This window comes from Protopterus annectens, chromosome 3.part1, assembly GCF_019279795.1.
Source record: "Protopterus annectens isolate FY-2018-M chromosome 3.part1, PAN1.0, whole genome shotgun sequence".
Taxonomy (NCBI): Eukaryota; Metazoa; Chordata; order Ceratodontiformes; family Protopteridae; genus Protopterus; species Protopterus annectens.
In genome coordinates this window covers 835,968,317-835,988,897 of record NC_056732.1, presented here as the reverse complement: position 1 = coordinate 835,988,897, position 20,581 = coordinate 835,968,317, and positions in this window count along the sequence as shown.

The following is a 20,581-nucleotide window of genomic DNA, read 5'->3' as shown; positions in this document are numbered from 1 at the left end:
GATGTTACTAGGACAGGATAGCTCTTCTTATGGCCACTGACCAGTTTTTCTACACAATACCTATATTCTAACTCAAAGTAACATGTGAACTACAAATATATAACTGGATTTTGTAAGCATCAATTAAGCTAAGAAGGCTCAGCAGAGACATCTGGGACACTGGACCTAAATGTAAGCAAAATTTCAGGAAAACTGCATGCATCAGCAGTAGAGGTAGTGCTCAATAAGACAGTAGCTTAGTTCCTAAGTTTGAACAGCAGAATAAATGATTAATTCTTGCACTGCCTAGCTATTCTCTCTATCTTTTGCATCAGTTGTTTTACTATTAGGATCCAATGCACGAATGTTATGCCTGCTGAAACATTCTAGTATTTATGTTGCTTGCAGAGTGAAGTGTTCATACGTAGGTGAATACCAGGCTAACTCATCTTAAGGGCCATTTTAAGCTTAGCCAACAACCTGAAGTCAGAATCAAACCTAGTACTTTGTTTCTATGAGGCAAAGACCTTAACCATTACACCAGTTTGTCTCATACTAATTATGGTTTGCTATGATCTCATACCCTTTATGAACCATTGATATCTGTACTTTTTCATATAACCACCATGGAATCCTACTAACAGAAAGCACTCTTGCCCCTTATACTGCAAGTACTAGTGTGTGCAGCTGAATTAAAAATCTGTACTTAATAAAACAAGCAGGAGATTGAAGTTTGTGTGACATAAGCTACCTTTTGAAACCTGTAAAGTTCAGTTCACACAACTTCAGACAGAGCAGACAACTCTCAAAATCATTATTCTGCCATTTGCAATCTGCAAGCCATATTTAGAGGTCTAGAAAATTTAAGAGTGTCATTGGAAATTCTGCTTGGTCAGGATGAGGGGATAGTCAGATGTCATCCCCTGTCTCCTTCTGTATTCCCAGATCACATACATGAATCTACCCCCCAAAAAAAAAATTCTCCTCAAAACAAGTTCTCAAGGCACTACCCAAGGCCAAGAGCACTACCTCTGTGGGGATGAAAAACATACTGGGCTGCTTTCTGGTCAGAGTGGAATATGACTTGTCAGACTCCATACAGTGATTATTGAATATCAACATCCAGGCAGGCTTTGCTCTGAATGAATGATGAACAGCAACAGCCCTCCCCTTTCCCAAAGCTGAGGCATAAAAAGACCTAGCCAGTTGAAGACCCATAGCCCTGACTAGCCTAATATGTAAGGCTATGGAAATGATCATTATGCAATTAATAAATAAGGACATAGTTATCCAGCAAACTCTCAACCAACATCAGTTTGGATTCATCAAGGGCACATTCTGCCTACTTAACCCGACTGATTTCAAAAGGTTATTCAAGCAATTGATAAGGACAAGTCAATACACACCAGATATCTAGATCTTGCAAAGGCATTTGACAGCAGACCATACTCAGGTATCATAAATAAACACTCCCAGGTAACTGTACATCCCAATGTAACTCAATGTATTGATTTTTGTTTATACAAATATAACACAGGAAATCAGGGTGGGTGACTTTATCTTCTCCAAAAGACCTGTGTCTAGTGGTATACCCCAAGGTTCAGTTCTTGGTATACCCCCCTTTGGCTTTTACTTATCTGAGATCAAAGCAAATGTTATAGGTTTATGGCTGACCAAGTTTACAGACGATTGCAAACTTGGCACCATCAGAAACTTCCCAGTATTATTTATTTTATTTATTTATTTTACATTTGTTGACCGGGTTAGTCCGACTGAGCTAGTGGCTCATTTTCAGCGGAGACCCGGGGAGTGAAGCTCCTCAGTAAGATAATATTAATACAGACATCAGTTACAGATCACTTACAATTACATACAGGGTATATACTCATATAAAGGTATGGTTCCTTCGTAATACATAATGAAGTTTCACAAGACAGCTATACTCGATTTCAAATAATAGTGTAGTGGTGATGACAAAATAAGAGGCTACTCATATAAATCAGGTAAAACACATCGGTAGACAACAAAATCCTCCAAGAGGGCCTTTCCCCAGTAAAAAGCTGGTGTTAAAAATCACAGACTAAAACTGAATGCCAAGAAAACCAAGAAATATAGAATCATATAATTTGGCCAGCATGACTTCCTTCTAGCTACCACACTGACAACACACCCTGAAAGTTGTTCTCCTAGTCAGGGATCTGGAAAGCTATGTCAGTAAAGAACTGCCCTTTGATCACATTGTATCCACTATTGTAAAAAAGCCTTTTTTTCATCATGCAATTTATATCTAAAGGTACGGCATCCAGGTCTAGGGATATAATCATTCCACTATACTCATTTCTCATCAGGCCAATAATTAAATATAATGCCCCATCTGGTATATCGATGTGCAAACAGTTGTAACAGATGGAGTAGCCACAATGCTTTCTCATTAAAGAATTAAGGCTCTAAATCACAAAAGCTATGCGGGCCATCTCAAAGCCTTATCCTTTTTTGGTATCATACATGCTACTAAGGGGTGACCTCTGCTTCATGCCCTATCTTGCCAAACCTATTACACATACACAAGGCCAATAGTAGCATGAACACATGCTCAAGAAATCATTTGTAACATAAATAGAATATGTTGGGAGTAGAAGTATGTAAAAGAGAGAATATCTCTTCTGTGGCACTGTCTTCCACTCCACATAAAGCAACATACTTCTATTTTCTATTCAAATATAATTTAGATGAATGGATGAAAAAATATAAATTCACCCCCCCGTTTAGCACTGTGCATCTCATGGATAGGGACAACAAGTAAATGACCCAACATATGCTTGTTCTGCCTGCCTTTGGATAATTTGAATGCAAAGTAAATGGGCTAAAAACTGCCATGGGAATAAAAGGCTGGGCTTCCGAAGATCCTCACAGATAAATAGTGCAGTTAAGTACCTATAGGAGTATGATTAATTTTTTTGAGAAGGAATAACTGAGACCAGTTGACCTCTTCTAGCACCCAAGCTTGCTCCTCTCCTTCATCCTCATCAAGCTCCTGAACTTTGCAGATGCACAAGTTTTGGACAGTCCACTTGAAGGCTGAACCTTTGTATTGTTAGGAGATAAGGTGAGACTCCTCCAGAATATTGAAAATGCAGGCCCTTTCACATGCCAGAAAGCTGTATCTACAGGCAAAATGTGCCAAATATATTCAAGTTTCTGGACAGACTCTTCATCAAATGGAGGAGGAAATAAAAAGTTTTAACAGTGCTGATAGTGCCCTTCTTTTTATCCAACAAAAAATACAAGACTCTTTAATTAAAAAATTGTCTCTATGAAAACCCTCCAAAAGTGCACCTCAGCTAGTTCTGGGTGGATGCAACCTTATAATAGCACAAAGAAGTTTGTAGATTGCCATAAACAGACAAATAAGGCACCCTTTCCAGCTCCTCAAGCACTGGCATGCTACAAAATACCAACAGTCATAATCCGTACCACAGAAATCTCCAGTTCAACAAATGCTTCAGCTCTGAGTTATGAACTCCTATCTTTAACACAGGAGATAAGAAAAAATAGACTTCAGTAGCCAAGAGTAAGATGGGAATTACCAAATCTGAAGAAATGTCATTTTAATTAATCATTTCTGGTGCTGTAAGAAACAATATAAAATGACAATCTAAACAAAATGAAGCTAAGAAGACTCATCAATCTCCCCTTGTGAAGTTACTGCCTCATGCTGAAACAGCCTTTCTGGTCCTTGCTTTAAGGCACTTTATATCTATTTCAAATAGTTACTTGACTACAATAACTTTTCATTACACATCTTCACTGAACTTCTGTTTTCTCATTATTCTGCTAAGGTTCATAGGTTCATACACAGTTACTAGGAATATAGTCCAGCAGACCATTAAGGAGCCTAGCCCAGTTTCCCAATTACCCCAGAGCACTGTCCGTTTAAGTGAACTGCTGAAGGTCACATGGTAGGCAAATGAAGACTGAGGGAATCAAACCCTGTTCATGCTGCATACTTGCTGCATGCTCCAAGTATTAGCTGCAGAAGTCGAAACTCTACACCAATAAGACTTCTATGTGTATTAAAAAGTTAAAGCAGAGGTTATTTTTGCACAGAAGAATAAAGTTACAGCAGCACTTTCCCATTGCCTGCTCCCTAACCAGAAAGGGATTGAAGTACATAGTAGCTGTCAATCCTCTAAAAGATGTGTTCTTTTAATTACTAAATAATTTGGATGACCTTTAGCCAGTGCTAAGAAATACATGGAATGGAGGTGGATCATAGGTAAATGTAGGACTACCTCAACATTTATACTTTTATGCAGAGTATGCAGTCAAAATGAGAGCAGTCCTTCTTTTTTCAGTGGTACTCTAAACAACCTGGTAATTGTAACTGCTTTAACATATGTGTTATAGTGGCAGGGGCATTAATGTTACCCTGGACTCACTCATGGGTAGATCTTCTCCAAAAACTGAGAAGCATATAAGACAACAAATATTAGTTATGGAATGACCAAAGTCAGACAAATGCATGAAGGCAGACTTTTCTCATTGACTCAAGGTATGCATTTATTTCCATATCTTCATAGTCAGAAAGTGGCTTGGGTTACTTTTTGATTTCGCAAACATTATTGTCAGCCCTTAGTGACATACCATCCCTAACCTTGTCATTTGACATATCAGTTATCATGATTTCCCAGAAGTCCCCTACAGAAAGGAGGAGGGCTGATTCAACTCACAGTGCCAGGAATGAGGCCCCCAAGTTTATCAAATCTTCCACTGGCTTCCATATTGCTGCAATCTCACTAGACGCCGTCTATCCTGTTAACGTGTTAGAAAAATCTAAAGCTAGCCATCAAGTCATGCTGCTCAGTAGTAAAACCTTTGATTTATAAAAGGAAAGATAAGGAAGTCAAAGCCCTTAAGGCAAGCCTCTGCAAAACATGCAACACAATAGACAATGCAGTTCTGAGACCCCGGTTCTTTGAATTTGAAATCCCTTCTTTCTAAAGTTCTACAGACCAGGACTCCTTTGTTCCTTGACAGACTGATTTGCAAAAGTAAAATCAAAACAGGAAAATAGTTACTGTGCCTTATGAAGCAAATATGAGTATGTAGCTTCACTGTTTATCTTTCAGTTCATAATAACCAGATCACTGACCCCTGTGTGACAAATGCAGCATTCAGAATATATTACTAGTTATTATATTCCTCATCTCCATGACCTTCTCAAGTATGCAACAATCCAGAGCCTCACAAATTCTTGGAATATTTACATTTGTCACTTTTCTCTAGTGTCGATATCTCATCATTCCCCTCTCTGATCACAGAAGTGGATTTGCTGAACATAGTTTCATGCATCCCATTGTACAAAGCTCCTAGAACCAGATCTTCTTTTTCATTTTTTTAACTTCAGCTTACAAGAAACTTTTTTAATTCCTAACCCCTTTCGTAACTAAATTATTCAGTTCCATAATGAAACAGAAAAGATATGCTCCTCTTATTAAAGAATCTATGCTGTTTCATGCAAACCAGAAACAGATTTAAATAAAGCAGCAAATTATCAACTTATATGAGTGATCATTTGTGAGGTGAAACTCTGTACAAAAGTGTGGGCAATCCAGCTGCAACTCTTGCTCCCATGGCATATATGCCACAATCAGGTGGTGTTTGTGCAGGGCAGAGTGAACTCAAATTACCCATGGGCATAATTAAATTCATGCATGGGGCATACCCCAATCCTGTCCAATTTAACACAAGTTTCATTAATTTTGAGAAGGTATTCACTTAAATTGAGAGGAACTATCTTTGGGAGGAATTATGAACTTTGATTTCTCTTTGTGTCTTTGCAAGCCAGTAAGTCTGTCTCTCTATAATTTGCCCCCATCTTTTCTTCTCACTAACAGCACAATATCACCCCATTCAAACTTTTAGGGATACAAGGCAGAGATGGACTCTATTCTTGACCACTGTTTTGTTAGCTGTAAACCTGTGGCTATAGCTTTTCTACATGATGGTTCTCAAAAAGATGGGATAATCAGAGGAGGGCTAGTCAGAGCTGAAAATGTTTATTAACGACTGCAAATTTTACCCAGGATCAGGTCAGAGAATTGCTATCTTACTTTCTGCTATCTATCTCTCAACTGTTGTCCTACTTTGTGGTGATATCACGATGCATAAGGCAAAAATTAGAAATCACAAAAACAAACTGCTTTTGGAAAATGCAGTGGCTTGCATGGTCCGGTCTATAAGTTCCCCCTCTCCCATTCATCTGATCATCTCTCCTCTATTAATACACTCACAAACACACACACACACACACACACACACACACACACACACACACACACACACACACACACACACACACACACACACACACAAGCACATATCTAGCTACCGATCTAACAATCTGTCTAGATATCAATCTATATATCTATATTCATGTATAAAATTTACATGGCAGGGTATGAAGGTATGAGAACATGAATCACAAAGCAAGTATTATTTACATCAGCAAGAGAGGGACATTGGGTTACATCACCTTAAACTTATAAGCAAGCATGCTTACTCTAATGGGGGATTCAATAAAACTTACATGGTCATTTTTCACCAATCTGCACACAGTCATGACAGTTTTTAGATTCAGCAAGCACCATGTAGAGGCGCTCACCCCATGCAAACAAGGTAAACACTGTGTCATGCTAATTACAGCATAAGCACCTGAATTGCATGCTAATCAGCCAATCCAACATGGTGGAACTATTCATCAAGCTATAAACCATCTGTGTACACTCCATGCTGTTTTTTTCTGAAAATTCCAAAACTTTTTAATATAGCTACAGAAAGGAGTCTACATGGACAGAATGTTAGGGACTATTGCTGCTTTAATTCATTTGTATGTGCTACAGGCTAAAGCTAATACTGCTACTACTGCCAATAGACCTTGGCCAAAAAGGAGAAGAGTTGTCAGGCCCCATTTAACTTTTCACAACCTACATGATGTGGAAATTGTAGATCGCTACAGGGTGGACAGGGACACATTTACAGGAACTCTGTGACCTCTACCTTCCTCAACTGTAGGCTCAGAGCCAACTGAGGGAGAACCCATTCCAGTGGAGAGTAAGGTATGTGTAGCTCTAAGACTCTTACCTACAGTTACCTTTCCGAGACCACCAGGACATATGCTGGGGGTGTCACAGGCATCAGCATCCAGGATCCTCCACCAGTTCCTGAATGCTGTGCTCCAACATGCCAGTGACCACATATATTTTCCCCATAGTTCTGAGGAGAGGAACAGCAATATACAGAACTTCTACCATGTAGCACACTACCCTGACATACTGGGTGTCATAGATTTCACATGTATAGAAATAAAGGCACCTCCCAGTTAACAGGTTTTTAGACATCAATGTTATAATATAGAACCCAGTACAATCCACGTACATCTACAGAAATGTTTACAGTATGTGCCATGTTACACAACATAATACTGAGAAGACAGCTTCACAGGATCATCAAGGGGAAAGGGCACACATCCCACCACAGTCACCACAGCCACAGACAGGTGAGGAGTCACAGGTGGAGCCACCTGCAGCTCTAGGTGTAGGCAGATGTAGGTATGCTCAGTATGCCCTTGCATTGGCTAAGAGACAATGCATAGCACACTCACACACATCTAGGGGCCTAAAACCTTCCTCCTACTCACAAACATATAGTAACATTAATACCAGACAACTCATACAAACTTTATCTCACCATGTATTGGCTGTGTACTGCTTGCATCAGACCGAGTCAGCCCTGGACTAAAACATTTGCAACTGCTGCATTTACAAAGTGCAGTAAACAAGAAAAGTTGGGAGATTTGTACAGAATGTACCTTAACATATGACTGCAGAGACATATTTGAATTATATGTGCCCATTAGTAAGTACTAGGCCTCAGGCATCAAAGATTCACACAGTCATACCTTTCAAATGTACTGATGATCATTGCATGCCCTCAGTCTATCACCATAAATTTGTACTGGAAAATGATTAACAAGAGAAGTTAGAAAGTAATGATACGCATTGCAGTTTCTGATTTCACAACCCTCACAAGATCATTCAGTATAAAGTTGTGAAATGTTGATGCTATCAGCTGTCTAACTTTCCAAGGCCAATATATGTCAAAGGTACAATTAACAGTTCACCACCACAAATGCACATATACTAAGTGCTACGTTAGCTATGCACCCTGAGCATCAGACACAAAACCTATGTATCCCAGAATCCAAAGGATAGAAAACAGGGATATGGCACAGTTATCATCACTTGCACAGGGTGGTGTGGTGGGGGCAGGAAGTCTAGGCTGACACAAAAGGTCAATGAGTGTGTGTGAGTAAGGAGGAGAAGCAGACAAACAGGGGATACACCAACAAATGGCCAATGAAATAAAATGAATAACTGTTGTTTGTATGTCTGTAGGGTAATCCAGGTGAAACTGGTGTGGGAGTGTCTGCCTAAATACAGCTAAGCACTGTGTTGGCTCTACATCTTGGTATGTTGGACAGGTGTGGGCCGTGCATGATAGAGGTGGCAGTTCATTGTTGTCATCCCTGACCATGAGAACTGGCTCTGCCAGGAATTGCACTGGTGCATCCACACCCACAGTCAGATGCAGTGCTGCTACCTGAACATGACTGATGTCTGCTGGATGAGCTCTCTTCACAGGGATGCCAAGGACCATGACCCCATGACCTGTCATATCTGGGTGTGGATAGCACACTCAGTGTGATGGGGAAGTGGAGTGGTTCATCTCACAGGTAAAGGGATTGCATCCAGAAAAAAGGTGGTCAATACCGGTCTGTAGTCCTCACTCCATACAACAATATTTAACTACAACGCCCCATTTGGTATCTACCTATCCAAACAGCTACACCAACTGGAAAGGCCACAGAAATACTTCACAAAGGTAATCCATGGCCTCCAACACCTGTCCCATGCAGACAGGCTCAAATCACTATTGCTCCACTCAGTATCCGACAGGTTGCTTAGAGGTGGGCTGTGTCACACCAACAAGGCATTGTTGGACCCTGCCCTACTACAGCTGCCCCATATCCATAAGTCTAACCCCTTGTGCATTACCTGCACTACAGGCCTGAATCTGACATGTGACACTGACACAACCTGCTAGAGAGACAGGTTTGTCTCCCAGAGTCTGTCCTGCCTCAGGAATACACTTCCCATATACATCAAACAGAGTACCACATTGACCCTCTTGAAGTGCAACCATGATCACAGGATCATAGGAGGTTACTAGGTTAATGGCCCTTGGGAACTTACAAGCCTAGCCAAGAGTTTATCTCCAAAAAGAAACCTCAGTCAGCACCTGTCACCTCTGTCAATGAGAGACACAGGTGGAACACCTGGGATGAATTTGTGGTTTCCCATCCACTCATCAAGGTTGTGCTTAAAGAGGGTCAGCTAGGTGCTCTGTTTGACACATATAGGAAGTCTATTCCAGAAATGGGACAGCCACTAGGAGACAAACCTGTCTCTTCTGCAGGTTTTGTTAATGCCACATATTAGGTTCAGTCCTTTTGAGCGGGTAGTGCATGAGGAGTTAGACTTGTGGATATGGAGCATCTCTAGTAGTGTAGGGTCCAAGATTGCCTTGTAGGCAAGACACAGATCATCCCTGAGCAATCTGTATGATACCAAGTAGAGTGATAGTGATCTGAGCCTGTCTGCATAGGACAGGTGTTGGAGGCCATGGATTCTCTTTGTGAGGTATTTCAGTGGCCTTTCCAGTTGGTGCAGATGTTTGAAGAGGTACATCCCAAACAGGGTGTTATACTCAATTATTGCTCTAATGAGGGAGGTGTATAGAGAGGTAATAGCCTCTTTTTTTCTGGATGCAATCCCTGTACTTATGAGCTGAACCAAGTAAAAGGCATTTCTGACCACTGCCACTACATGATGGTTGAATGTGAGGTTGTTATTAACCTGAGTGCCCAGGTCTCTCACCACAGGTTGTGTGCTTAGGGGGTTGCCATTGATGTGGTAATCAGTAGGGGTCATGTTTTTTCCGAATGGTATGATGATACATTTTTTTGCATTTAGCTTGAGCCCATGACTTTGGCACCAGTCATTAGTTGCCGTGAGACCCTCTTGCAGTATGTTAACATCATTTGGGGAGTCAATGACAGCACCTAACTTACAGTCATCGGCAAACCTGGTCAGCCAAAGGCCTTTTGTCTTTGCCTGTACCTCTGAGAAATAGATGCCAAACAATAGGGGTCCCAGGACAGATCCCTGGGGAACTCCACTAGTGTCATGTCTGCTATCAGAGGTGGAGGTGCCTATTTTGACTTTGAGGGTCCTGTCAGTGAGCCAGTTGGCCACCCACCTGATGAGATAGGGATTTATGCCAAGTTGTATTAGCTTTTTGATGATGCCTGAGTGGGGGATTGTGTCAAAGGCTTTGGCCAAGTCAAGGTAAGCTGCATGTACTGACTTTCCCTCATCCAGGGTCTTAGTGACAGTCTCAAAGAAGTCAACCAGGTTCAACAGGCAAGATCTGCCCTTGACAAATCCAAACTAAGTGGGGTCAAGTGTTTGAAGATTGCCTATGTCCTTGTTTATGAGATATCCATAATAATACGCTCCATGGCTTTACAGATCAGACTTGTCAAGCTAATGGGGTGAAAGTTTCCAGGGTTAGTAGTGGCACCACCTTTGTGCAAGGGGATGACAATGGCAGTTGTCCACTCTGCTGGAAAGAAAGCAGTACTTAGGCTGTGGATGAATAGGGTGCTCAATGGCGAAGCCAGTTCTTGCTGGAGATGGTGCAGAATACATCCTTGGATACTATCAGATCCCACGAAAGCTGTGTTTTTTGCCTTGGATAGAGCCTGTAAAACTTGATCTATGGAGATGTGAGGTGTGCGACAAGTATCGGGGTGTTGAAAGGGCATTGGGGGGACAGGGGGGTGAGGTTTGCATTGAACCTATCTGCTATCAGGTTGGCTAAGTCAACAGGATCAGTGTAAGTGATACTGTTAATTATTAATTCAGAACAAACCTGGGCTTTGCAACGGAGGTTCCTGATGTAACTGAAGAAGACTTTATGATTTGCCTTTGTTATAAAGGCTAGTTTTGATTCTTAATTGGCCTTTGAAATTTTCAATAGTGATCTAATTTGCCTGTTGAGTCTAAGGAGGGAGTTTTTCCAATTTGGAATTTGTTCCCTTTACCCTTGGACAACAGTTTCTTCCTTTAGATGTAAAGCTGTTGATAGAGGATGTCCACCAAACAGGTTTGTGTTTCCTTGAGGAGCAGGTTTTAGTTCTACGAGGTATGGCTGAGTCCATGTAGTTGTACAAGTGCTTGTAAAGTGCATTGGTGTACTATTCAGCATAACTGTCTGCATCTTCTGGAGGGGTGGTGGTAGTGTGAAGCTACAGATACCCTCCCTTAAAAGGTTGTAGTCAGCTTTTGAAAAGTTTTTTTGCTTGATTTTGGCTGGGGGTGGTTGGATGGGATAGAAACATTTAATGAGACAGTCCGATGATCTGATCTAACCAGGGAAACAGCGGTCATCCATGCTGGTGACAACCAAGTCCAGAATGTTATCTCTTGTTGTGGGGGATGAGATGACCTGGCCTAGTGCATTAGAATCAATGAAGTTGAGGAATCATTGAGACAGTGTGTGAGTGCAAGAATAGTTCACCCAGCCTATGGTGGGGTAGTTGAAGTCACCAAGGATCAGGGTGTTAGAGGGTACATTGATGGAGTCTAGTAGATCCTGGTAAGTGGAGTGTGGGCTCTGAGTCATGGAGGGGGGGGGTCTATATTTAGCTATAACTTGGGTGGGTGTCTTGCCAACTGTCATTTGTACCTGGAGTAGTTCCAGTGTGACATGCTGGAAAACCAGTCTGGAGGTGTGCTTGTCCTTGATGAAGATAAAGACTCCATCACCCTTAGTCTTTCTGACATCATTTTGTGTGGATGGGAAACCACAATTCTGTCCCAGGGGTCCCACCAGTGTCCCTCACTGACAGGGGCAACATGTGCTGACTGATGTTTCTTTCTGGGGATACAATAATGGCTAATCTTGTAAGGGTTGAGGGCCATTACTCTAGTAACCTCTTATGATCCTATAAACCTATGATCCTACTGAACTCCCAGGTGAAATTTATCAAGAGTAGCATGCTGTGTCATGGGTTATGCATGCAAGATTACTCTGTCTGCCCCCTTTGTCCCTAAGACCCTGTTCTTCACATATGCACCTAGGTAACCATGCACATATACAACATACATTACCGAAGTCACATTTCTGTGTTGCCACTATGCCATCATGAGCTGCTGTTTTGGCATCAGCTCTCCACACCATAGACACACAGAACCTTTGAACAGAAACAGAAAAAGGTGTGGGGGACAAGTCAGTCAGCAATACTGCCACCAATGCAGCATCATGGAACAAAGTTACATGCACTTTAATGTGTACTCATGACACATGTCAGCAGACAGCACCTTACAGGGCATAACACTACTGCACTACAAACTGTCATTAAATGTACTATAGTCACCCTGTGCATCAGACACATATTTGCATGTCCCTGCGTCAATGGTATGGATGATAGGGATGTGGTACAGGTATCATCACATGCACAGGGTGTGGTGTGAGGTAGCCAAAGGCCTAGGCTGTGCCACACAGTTGATATAATATGTGTGTGTCTAGAGGGGTTGCTGCATAAACTGCATGTTTATAGTTTGTCTACATTGTATGCGGTAGTGTAAGCCTCCTGTGTTTCTTTTAAGCACCTAGGTTGTAGGCCCACCACTTTGGTCTCCCTGGCCTTCCTCCTTCAGATTCTGACAAATATGGCTGGACAATGTCCGACAGTCTCCCCTGCCAGTCTGGTTGATATGGGCATCTTGACACAGTGTGGCAAATGCCTCATGTACATAGACAATCTTTTACAAACACCACTAAGAAACACAATTTGCAATGACATTAAGAACCTACAGTCCATGCTTGCTCCCTCTCAAGCCCACATATCTGGCACCAAAATGGTTGTCAACACAATCAGTACACCTCACACACCACGCACACCTACACAACACACAACACACACCCACATATGTGGAGGTCCTCAACATACTCATCCCCAAACAAATGAGACCTCTGAGGCAAAAACACATGTAAAATCCACAACCCTGCACACCACATACCACGCATACCCACACACCTGTGTCCCACAGCCACTAAGGCATCAACATAAATCAAACATATTAGTCATAGCAGACTCCATTGTGAGACACACAGATGTGCATCTCACCAGGCTGTATATTGAGAAGGTCACGGTTACTTGTCTGTCAGGTGCAGGAATCTGCCATATCTCATACACGCTGCTGTCTCTCAACAACAGGTACTGTTATGAGTCTGTCATAGTCCATGTTAGCGTGCTTGACATGAGATGTACATCCCTGGACTATATGACATGACACATGATTGAGCCTGCTGAGTATGTTTCCCAGACAGGTATGGCCTTAGCCTTAAGCAGCCGTTTGCCATCACCCAGAATGATGCAGCAATACAATCAGGACATGATTGACCTTAACAATTGGCTTGGTTTCTCGTACCATTGCAGGGGGATCCAGTACCTGACAGCCTGAGATGATATGATCAACAGACCATGATGCTTTGCCAGAGATGGCCTCCATCTGTCTCACCTGGCCTTCAGCCTTCTGGCCATGGTTCTTGTCACCACCATAGTGCGTTTATCAGGAGAAGTGGTGATGTTATCACTACCAACATGAAACTGTCAACAAATCACAAATTGAAGGCCATTCTGCAAAATCCTAACGGTCTACACATGAATCTGCACCCATTACAAGCAGTCTTTACCCTGGAGAATGCTGACATTGGTGCAGTCACAGACACATGGTTCAAAGTTGCAGAGAGCACCCCACACTTACATGGTCACCCATGCTATCATACAGTCAGACCCCAAGGTGTGGACAGTAAAGTCAAGGGACATGGGGTTTTACTATCTTCTTCTTCTTCTTTCGGCTTTTTCCCGGTTAGGGGTCGCCACAGCGGATCGCCTTGTCCGCACATTGAATGGCAGTGGAGTTTTACGGTGTCGAGTTGCCAGCCCGGCGCCCAACCTTCCACAGAAGGCACACTCACACACACACCTAGGGCCAATTTAGAGTGTCCAATCCACCTGCAGCATGTCTTTGGGATGTGGGAGGAAACCGGAGCACCCGGAGGAAACCCACGCGACCACAGGGAGGACATGCAGACTCCGCACAGAAGGCACCCCAGCCGAGGATCGAACCGGAGAACCTCTTGCTGTGAGGCGGCAATGCTAACCACTGCACCACCGTGGCCGCGACATGGGGTTTTACTATACATGAAAGAAATACACACCTCCAGGCTGGCCAAACAGTAAGTCACACAGGAGACACTCCAGGTACAGTTAACTATTGCCAATATCCCTATTCAAATTATAGCTAGCTACTGGCCCCCACATGTGACCAGGAAGCCCATTCTGCCTATATGAACCTGTTCAACTCCATCAGGATTTGACTCTGTACTCTGATCCTGGGTAATTTTAAGTACCCAAACATAGATTGGAAGAACAACTCATGCCAGCACACAAATGCCCAGAGATTCATGGAATTTGGCAATGCAAACACCTTGGAACTGCTAGCTGCTGCCCACAAATGAGGTGAAGATCTCTGGGAGTTAATAATAGACTACATGGGTAACCACTGCAGCATCTCTACAGTATCATCATCCATGATAAAACTAACCATAACATGGTCATGTATGCAGTCACCATCTCCCACGATATCCATCTAGCTAGGGTCAGGCATAAAAACATCTCCAAGGTTTACAGCCTCCTGAATGATGGTAAAACCAGCTTCACAGCCCCCTCCCCCTTTGTAGAAACTGGCACCAATATCCTCAAATACACCAAAGCACTATACATGGATTTGTATAGATGCATGGAGTCATGTATACCCGGCAGGACTACATCATCCTCTGCAAGGATAAGGAAACCTGTGCGGTGGACATCTGCAATAAATACAGTCTATAACAGGAGTGAAATATTGCTGTCCAACACCAAGAAGGAGCAAGTACCCAATCTGAAGCAATCTCTCCTTAACCTGTACAAGCAAATAAGGGCACTACTGAAATCCTGAAAAGCAAACTCAGAGCCCACATTGCCGACATCCACTACAGACAGTCATATCTCCTTCTTCACATATGTCTGCAACCTCAAAGGAAGCACCCAGACCTGCTCAGATGTAGTGGGACACCAGATATACAAGTGCTGTAGATATACCAAACTTGCTGCATGACAGAGTCAGTGAAAGCATCACCCCCTGTCCCCCCATCAGCATATCAGGACATCTCCAGTACCTGCCCCCTTCCCCTTATATCTAGGGAACAGGTCATCACTACCATCTCAAAGTCATGGAATACAGCCTCCATGGGACCCAATCACATCACAGAATGCATCCTACATAAACTCAAGCATGAACCTGCAGCATCATTAGGCACTGTATTCAACCAAAGCCTGAATACCACCTTTGTCTCAGCTGAGTGGAGGACACCCGCTATCATTTCTTTACACTAAGGTAGAGCATCTACCGATCTGGCATATTATAGACCCATCACCCTAACTAGCCTGATATGCAAGACTATGGAACAGATTATCATGAACCTCATTAACAAGGACATTGGCGACCTCCACACACTCGATCACACACAGTTTGGCTTTGTCAAGGGGGGATCATGTCTGTTAAATTTGGCTGACTTCTTTGACGCAAAACCCAGGGACAAGGGGGAGACAATGCACACTGCCTACCTTGACCTGGCCAAAGACTTTCACAGTATTCCCTACTTGGCCATAATAGATATACGCTCTCAACTAGGCATCAATCCATATGTTACCAGATGGGTAGCACCCTGGCGCACTGACAGCACCCACCTACTCAAAATTAGGGAAGGCACCTCAAGTGGTAGACCCGTAACTAGTGGTGTAACCCAATGTTCTGTCTTGGGGCCTCTGTTATGTGTGATTTACTCTTCTGAGTGCAGGGCACAACCAGTGAGCTATGGCTGACCACATTTGTAGAATACTGGATGCTGTGTGCTGTCACCAAACCCCCTAGTAATGTGGACATCCACCAAGACGGTCTCACGCAGACATGTGTGGTGCCAGACACATGGCCTCAGGCTGCATACCACAAAATGCAGCATCATCCCCTTTGGAGAGAGTGATGTTACCACAAATTATCACATTACTAACAACATCCTCAGCATGCAATCAGTCGTTAGGGATTTCGGCACACAGGTTGATGGCACCATGACATTTGACCACCATGTTGCTTCCTTTGTAAGGAAAGCCTTCTACATGGCCCACCTCATGCATAAGGATATCTCATCCTTGGACATGGGGATCATAACATCCTTGTATTCCTCCCTAAAAAGGCCCATTATTGAGTATAATGCCTCTTTCATCATGTACCTCGCAAAGTACATGCAGCAGCTGGGGAGACCACAGAGGTTCCTCACCAGGGAATAACAGGGCCTCAAACACCTACCATACACAGATAAGCTAAAAGCCCATCACTCTACTAGGTTTCATACAGACTCCTCAGAGGTAACCTCTGTGTGGCATACAAGGTGATCACAGACACCACCTTGATGGGATTGCTGCACATCCACAAGTCAAGCTCCAGTCAAGTAACCCACACACGCGACCTCAACCTGGTCTGTGACATCAACAGGACTTGTTGGCGGGTCAAATGTGTGTCCCACACACTCACTCAGCTTTGGAATGGACACCCTGTCCACATCATGGAGAGTACCTCTTTACCCCTGTTTAAGTGAAACCTGGATAACTGGATGGTAAACAGGACATACACCCTTGGGATACCACCTGTGTCCCTGTTGGACTGGGGCATTGGGTGTTAACTTGCATAAACATGGGCTAAAAACTGGGTTAGGCTTATGAGGGCCTCAGGGCCAATAATCTAGTAACCACCCATGATCCTAGGTATACTTATTATGGCCATGTGTGCTGTGATGGACTGTGTTGTTATATTTCCACACCCATCACTGCCATCTACTGTGGTGTGTCCCCTATGGGCAATGTCCCAGTACCATGTCATGCAGCCACCATCCAACAAATAGGTGAGTGGTACTACAAGTGTAGGGGGACAGTCCAGCAACATGTGTGTGACCCAATGACAGACAGCACTGCAAACATGTTGTGGGATATCCTCCATATAGGTGTCTGACATACGCAGTACACAGATGTTTGCAGAATATGTACATGTGCCTAATATATGTGAACCCTCTGCCAGACAAATGTGGATGTCTGGCAAACAGTTGGACAATATGTAATGGTTGTTCCCAGACTGTGGGATATCTGGCTGTCACATGCCAAACAACTCAGAAAACAGTTATGGTACATTAATATCTGGTACTGCATTAATTCCCTTATGTTGTATGCTCGATATGTACACTCTATCGCTGAGGCTGGGCCCGTGTTTCCCACTACTACTGGCTATAACCTGTTGTCCTGCTGTAGCGATAAACAAGAATGCTAGGCATAGCTCTGAAGTGATGAGATATGTGTGTAGAGTACACTGTGTCCTAGCTAGAGTACATCAGGAACAGTCAGGGACACCTGGACAATGTCTGAAGTATGCCTGTGTGACATTCACAGATTGAGAGGAGCTGACTGACAGTATATCATGTGATATGCCAGCTGTATCCACCAATACTTACTATCACTATCATCTAAAACACAATCTAGTAGCATTCATAGATGAGCCAACCAGTGTTGGAGGGACTCAGAGGGCCAGAGCTGTGATCTATGTCACAGCAGACAGAGCCAAAAGGGAAGCCTGTAGGTCCCGAACAGCTGACTAACAGCAACATGTCATTCCATAATATGTACTACAGACCTACTGTTGTAATCCCTATTTCCCATAACTGCATTTTCCCATCTGTATCCCATTACATGGGGATTTCTATTACATACCTGGTATAGTGCTGTATGTGCAGAAATCCTGTAGTATAATGCTTATGTTCTCCCAGTCTGTCTTCATAAAGAAAGTCACAGACCTGTTTACCATAGGCAGTAGCTTGCCTTTTGTAGGTAATGCTCATGAACAGGTGATTTCTGCCTCACACTTGCTAATTGGATCCAGAACAGCTGGGTTGCATTTTCATTAGTCAATGGCATGGCACCACGGTGCTATATTTAAGGCCTCCATGTAGGCTTTGGCCTTTTTCCTGGCCTGTGAGATGTGCATTATCAAGGTGTGGGGACTACAGCATCACAGAGGGTAGGTAAAAATACTGTCCACTGTCCAGATTTATGTGATATGCCAACAGTTTGGCATGCTATGTTTGGCCACTGTGAACAGACCTTCTGATTATGTGGCAGTTTACTGTTTAACAATGTGGGCTGAGGTCAGTAAGGGGACAGACAGATGTGAGTGCCATACGTCATTTGCATCAAAATATGCATGCTGCTGCAGTAGCTGCTGGTCTATCAGCTGTGTGTGTTTGTAGAGGAAGACTGTGACACATGTCTCTGTCATTTGACCATCCCCCATCCCTTTTTGTATGGGTGTTGTGTGGATTCCTTGTTTTAGGTGGTTGGGAGTTATGGTAGGTCTGTAGTAGGTAGCTGAACATACTGCTGCCTATATTACAGACTGCAGCTGCTGCATTCTAGCAGGAGTCATACTGGGGATTGTGAACACATTGGGGACAGCAAACTGTACATGTCAGTGAGGGAGCAGTGTCAGCTCTGTTGTTATAGAATAGCCAGGGTGAGGGTACCCATAACAGTCCAGGTGAGGCTTGTGCCTCAGGTATATATGTTATGTAATAGTGCCATCCAGAGAGTGATAGGTGACATTAAGGATGCCTATACATATTTGTGAAGTGTATCCCAACCTACAGGACTTTGACGTGCCAATATGGGTGACAGTGACTGTAGAAGCAGCAACCGGTCCTGCTTAAAACTGTAGGGCTCAGTCATTTATTTGTTGTTTTGACAAGCATGTACTTGACGTGTAACAGACTGGAATGGAAGCCTGGACTGTGAGTGGCAAAATGTATAGCATGCTAAGAATATAACAGTTTGAGCAACTGAGTCAATACTATAGCAGGTGTAAACATGTAGAAATACTCCTGGATGACCACAAGAATCAAAAAACTAAACTGAAAGATGCAGAAGAACAGAGTCAAATCCACACAATGTTAGCATAATAAAAACCTTTAATCCATGCTTTCGTAACCAAACTTCTTCAGAATAAAATGTACATTCTCAACATCACATTTAAAAACAGTTTTGAAATACTTCTGCACCAGTAAACACATCTTTCCACTTAAACAATTATACAATTAATCAATAAAATTTCAAAGCTCAGGAAGTTATTTCCTTATATAGACTCTACGATCTTCCAAAAAACATTTAATGTTAACAGCATCATTTATGCCAGGTTTTTTATCTGAATTTAATCTGATTTGCCATAAAGCCTCCTTTTGTTCAAGATTTGTTTTGAAATTGCCACCCCTAAAGTCATGACTTCCTCACTTCAGCACAGAAAACAAAAAATGTTTGTACATAGGACAGATAATAGTATGCTTATAAAAAGCATTTGTCTTGTCTTATTTTCTAATATTGTAATAATGTTCTTTTACTCTGGTGCATATAGCTCTTGTAGTCATACCAATGTAGAATGCACTACAATATGCACACATACCAACGTATACAACTACTTTGCTCTTACAGTTAAAATGCCCTGGAACTTTCAAAGTATAAGGCAAATGTTCTAAATTAACTAAGGGACCTTCAGAACTGTATTTACATATGCTACAGTTTCCACACTTATACATGCCCCATCTTTTCTGTGTGATGTTAGAGCAATATACAAGTTTATTTCTCTCTCTTTCTAAAATATTTTTTTAAGTTGTTTTAATTTTTGTATACAAACCTTGGTTGAGTCCCCACTATAGATTGTAAATCTTTATTTCCCTCTAGAATTTTCCAGTTGTCAGAAATAATATATCTAATAATACCACTGTCTACTGTCATGTCCAAGCAAAATAAATTACCAACATGAAATGTGTTTGTGTTATGGTTCTGTTTTGTACTGATGTTAGAAAACCCATGCTCAAGGATAGCTTGTTTAAGTGGAAGGATGTGTTTATTGGTGTAGAGGTATTTCAAAACTGTTTTTAAATGTGATGTTGAGAATGTGCAATTTATTCTGAAGAAAGTTTGGTTACGAAAGCATTGAGTAAAAGTTTTTATTATGCTAACATTGTGTGGATTTTATTCTGTTCTTCTGCATCTTCCACTATAGCAGGTGTATTTGCAAAACATATGTGCATGCATACAGTCTGTTACACAGAATTGGCATGAACATGTGTGTTTGGATGGGTATGACGTGTGACACTGAACTGTCTGTCATCATTTTCTAATCTCAGTCTGTACTGACTTGCCAGTACTTCAGCACACATAATAGGTTTTGTGACAACCATGCCAAAAGTAGGTGGTACAACTGTGGACATTCTGCAA